General features: G+C 37.9%; 1 pseudogene across 1 annotated transcript; it reads right to left on the reverse strand.

Annotated features, from left to right (window-relative positions):
- Positions 1-2,463: 2,463 nt before the first annotated feature.
- On the reverse strand, positions 2,464-2,917 carry LOC308640353 (transmembrane protein 254-like; annotated as a pseudogene). Its single transcript has 2 exons — positions 2,658-2,917; positions 2,464-2,576 (listed from the first exon to the last, which is right to left on the reverse strand). The product of its transcript is annotated as a transmembrane protein 254-like (transcript).
- Positions 2,918-5,288: the final 2,371 nt, after the last annotated feature.

Here is a 5,288-nt window from a genome sequence, read left to right on the forward strand (position 1 = left end):
CCTTTCCAACCAATTGATCAAAAAGTACTGTAGATACAACTACCCACATATCTGTTTACTTTTATTTAACTCTATTTACCTTTTCTTAACCCAGACCATCTTTATGCTTTATCTGGACTCCTGAGCTACCTGGTAGTTCCTATTCCAATTCTGTATGATCCTCAACCAACTTCTTAGTTTTTAAGAATGGTCTTACTTTTTAAAAACCAAATATTTCAAACATTTAGGTAAGAATAGGTTATCTATGTTCATGAAATCTTACCATCATACTATATTTGCTTCATATACCTTTTCTATAAGTGGGTGGAATAAATTTTTATTATATAGCATTTAATTTAAAAAAATTATTTCATAGAATGCATTTTCACTTTAGAGCTTAACATAGTGAAAAAATGACATTTTTTTGCATTTTTATATTTGTAGACAGTTTATCTTAGGACAATGTGCCAAACATGTTTGAGTTCTTAGTTTAGAATTTGTAATATTTTGATAACATCTTCAAGGGAGACCTCCATCTTAAATGAAACTTCTTTATATTAAAAGTTTTCCAAGCTCCTCTTCCTAGGATTTAGGAAATGGTAATATGAAATAGCAACATTTTCTAATTTTTAAAATTTCCCTAGGACATGTAGCATCAGTAGCTGGTATCAACTAGACAGAAGGGGAAGTTTTCAAAAATTAAACACTGTATAAATATTTTGCAAGGTCTTTACTTAAGAAGTAGCAGTCTTTCCTTTTGTCTTTCATTACCAGAACAAACACAGAAGATGTTTGGTCATGTATTATGTTAATAAAGCTGGATCCTCTTTTACAGATTGGTAAATTAAAAAGCAAGTCTCATACATAATGTTTAGTTGCACTGTGAGTCCTGTGAGAAGCTCAAATCCTGTGATGGAAAACAATCCCATCAACTCACTGAAATGAGGAATTCAATCTCATAATTTCTTTCTTTCTTTCTTTTTTTAAAATTTTTTGACAGTCACAGCATTTTATTTATTTAGTCTATTTCATTCAATCATCTGCCACATTGTTCTGGGCACCACCAGTATTACTGTCATTATTAATGTCATTTGGAGACAGCTATGCTTTAAAAAAAATCTGGGTTGGATCTCCATGATACTTAACTCCTGGTCAAAATTTTTTTCTTTACTCAAAAGTAACCCCTACTCCAAGAGAAAGATCAGGAAAGACTGAGATATATTTGCAAAAAAAATTATCTCCAGTAAAAACAATTCATAGTTCATGATCTCTCATGAGGGCTTTCTTTTTGGGGAGAGTTGTTTCTTATAAATGTTTGCTAATACATCAACCTGCCCAAGGAATCACAAAGGGAAATGAGGAATAGCTTCCAGAGAACAAGCAGATGCTCTCCAGGGAAGAAGCCCTCATGGCTCCTAAGGGTGACAGCACCATTCTGCCAAGTTAAAGGGACAGAGTTAGAGAACCTCTCTCCCCACAGGCCAATAGTAATAAAGTACATTCAGGATAATCAGGGAGGTAGTAACCAGCTGGAAAACCCAGAGGTTAGGATCTCTAGAGAGGAATGTGGGTGTGACTGAGTAAGCTAGGGCTGGATGAAGAAAGCCACAGAAAACAGGAGAGTGGGGAACAATCCACGTTTCCAAAGAGGACCCACAGAAAGATGGCACCACTACTGAAGGCATCCTGTGCTGTTCTAGGAGATGAGTGCACACGGAATGAATGATACAGATCAAGTAGAAAGCGAAGTGCTTCCCTCCTTTGTCAACAACACTGGAGGAGAACCACTGCTGATGCACAGGTGGGAGCAGGTGCCCCAGGGAAAAGAACAGCTGCCTGAGTTGTGGCCCTGAATTGAACGGGCAATCTAGCAGTGGCCATCACACTCTGCCTACCACAGAGCACTGTGTCCCTGGGGCTGTGTGCAAGGAAGGATCACTGCTGGCTGGCAACATCAGGGAGACTGTGTCCTGGTCCTCTGCTCTGGGTTCTTGGCAGGTCCTTTGGGCCTTTATACAACTGCTTAGTTGAGGAGATAAGATCCTGCCTCACAGGTGCCTAACAAATATATTATGGAAGTGTCATTTCATTTTGGTTTAGAAAGGTGAGAAAAAAAATTAGAAGAGATGTTTTACTCAGGAACAGGGAGCACAGGCTCACCAGCAAGCAAATCTAGTACTTGTTTCAGCCCTGAAGACAGAGAGGGACCAGCACAGCCCAGGACCTCAGAGGGGGAGGCTGCAAGTCTGCTGCCATTCAAGTTTTCTGCAGAACTGGGAAAGCCAGAGTTTTTTCTTATTTCTTTCTTAGGTAACAACTAGTCTACACAAGCTCAACCAGAGCATAAAAATGAACATTGAGAGGGTCTTAAATACCTTTGTAGGACAGGCACTTTTAGAGTGTAGAAAGATCATCAAGTAAACACAGCACCCCCCAAAAGAGAGTCTGAATGTAAAAGCGGAGAGGAAGTTTTGGCTTTCTCCTTTAACTGTATTTTTGGCGCTTTGTCCTGTAAGCAATCAAGATGGAGAGAGATGCTATCCCAAAGAGGAAAGTCTGCAGGAACCAGAGTAGTTGAGCCCAACTGTCTGTGATTCCTTTATACCTTTAAACCAAGCTCCAGGACAGCTCCTCTTGCTCTCTGCCTCAAGCCTCCCAGGGAGGAAGCGAGATTCTACTGGAGAGGTTGCACAATACCATGGCATATAAGGACTCTCCCATTGAATCAGCCAGGCAAGCCAATACCCATTATGCAGGAGGGTGGGATGGTGGTTCACCAAATACTGAGTAAAGTAGCCCAGGGGTCCAAGGCTCTGATAAGGACACTCTGAGACCAGAGGACAATACACGTGTAATAGCCAAAGGAATGGGTGATGACTGTGAACCAGAACAGACTGTCCCTCCAGAAGTAGGCTGTACCATCTGCTAAGGTCCCCATCTCTGCAGCATCTCCAGGGGAATGAGCAGCCACACAGTTCATCAGCAAAGGTTAATGCTATGAGTGTCAAAATGTCTGCCTTGGCAACTTGGTACCATACATCTCCATGGACATAGTCAGAAACAACTTGTCCAAGGACTAGGGACCGTGGAAAGTGAGGGATGCTACCAGAAAGTAGTATATCTTGGATCAAGGATTCAGATCAGCAGCTAGATACATACTTAGGAGCAAAACAGTAATAACCCTCTCTCTAGCCTTGGGAATAGAAAGATGTCTAGTGACACATGAATAAGTTTGTTGCAATCCACACCATCCTGGAGAAATGCCGATCAGCCTCCTAGGACACCACACAGGACATTCCATCTTCAGGAGAGCCACCTTCTCATTCCTAGTTGTTCTTATAAAGAAATAAAATTTATTGTTAGAATTGAAACCTCCTCTATACTTTTCCCTAATGCCATTTTCTCCCTTACTTTCTACAGGTGACTACTAATATAAATTTGGTATTTATTTTTCTCATGCATATTTTATATTTTTATTCCATATTTGAATCAATAAATAATATTTCATATTGTTTTAAAAAACTTACCAGTTTTTTACATAGAGTACATAGATGGTATTAGACTGCAGCTTGTTCTAGTTAACATTTAAAAAAAATTTTTTAGATGTAGATGAACACAATATCTTTATTTTTATTTATTTATTTTTATGTGGTGCTGAGGATTGAACTCAGTGCCTCACATGTGCTAGGCAAGTGCTCTAACACTGAGCTACAGCACCAGCCCAATATGTCTTTGATATTTGTTCATGTTGATACAAGTAGCTCTAATTTATTCATTTAAATTGTTGTATAATGTGATATCAAATAGAGATGTGATAATTTACTTGTTTTTATGTTGATCAGCACGCAAGTGACTTCTTAGTTTTTATTTTCATAAGTGATTTTTTAGTGAACATTTGTGTTTCCCTCTTCTGTATGTGTGCAAAAACATCTCTACATATATGCCAGGGAGTGAACACTGGGGACTCAGGGTCTTAAAAACTTTTCTATATTTTGCATAACTGTAGCACAATTAAAAATAAATTATTTAAAAATAGTATTCAGCCCCTACAATATGCCAGGATGAAGCAGTAAATCAGTAAATAAGAAGAGAAATTTCTGCTGAGATCTTATATTCTAGTCAGTGGAGAACAAGTAAACTAGTAAGATAATTTCAGAGAATACTAATTGCCAGAGAGTGAACCATGTCCTTCTTCTGCTTCAGGTTCTTCCACAGATTTCCATTGCATTAATTCCTTTACAGGCCAAGAAGTCTTGTCACCATTTGGTCCCTGTCCAGCTCTTTCATTCTCCCTTTGGCTTCCTACACTGTACCACATTAACTGTGGTGTCTTTTGAACTTTATGTTTTTTGTTTGTTTGTTCAGGACTTTTGTAGGAACTATCCATCTTCCTGGAAAGTTCTTTTCCTCTTTCTTTGCCTCTCTTATGCACCTTGTTCTTTTCCTCAGTATCACTTATCACAGTCTATCTTTAAATATTCATGTGTCATCTGCCTCACCTAGTAGATTGCAAGCTCTTATTTTGCTTTACTGCTGAGTAAAACTCCATCGTGTATATATGCCACATTTTTTTTATCCATTCATCCACTGAAGGGCTCTAGGTTGGCTCCACAGTTTACTTATTGTGAATTGTGCTGCTATAAACATTGATGTGGCTGTATCCCTGTAGTATGCTATTTTTAAATCCTTTGGGTATAGTCTGAAGAGAGGGATAGCTGGGTCAAATGGTGGTTCAATTCCTAGATTTCCAAGGAATTTCCATACTGCTTTCCATATTGGCTGTACCAATTTGCAGTCCCACCAGCAATGTATGAAGACTCAAACTGGGTGTCAACATACTTTATATATAAACAGAGATATGAAAAAATTGTGGCATATATGTATAATAAGAATTGTAATGCAAAAAAAATACACGTATAAAGGCATGAATTGGCGTAAACATACTCTATATACAAAAATATGAAAAATTGTATTCTATATGTGTAATAAGAATTGTAATGCATTCTGATGTTGTGTATTAAAAAAATAAAATAAAATAAATAAAACTGAAAAAAAAGAGTTCATCCAAATCTTAGGGGGGGGAGAAGGAATGCTGGTTTTATTTTCAGTGATACCAAAAAATTGGTTTTCTCTTACCTCCTTAGAGAGTGGCTAAGAAATAAGCATCCCCATCTTGAAACTTCAAATATTTACAGAGGTAAGAATGGGTAAGGTTGAACTTTGATCAATGAAGCACAGATCCTTCTATAGCTTCAAAGAGATAGTTGAAGTGTAAAAGTAGCACTATTGACATTTTGGACCAGACAATT

This window comes from Spermophilus citellus (assembly GCF_964194105.1).
Source record: "Spermophilus citellus genome assembly, contig: SCAFFOLD_113, whole genome shotgun sequence".
Taxonomy (NCBI): Eukaryota; Metazoa; Chordata; class Mammalia; order Rodentia; family Sciuridae; genus Spermophilus; species Spermophilus citellus.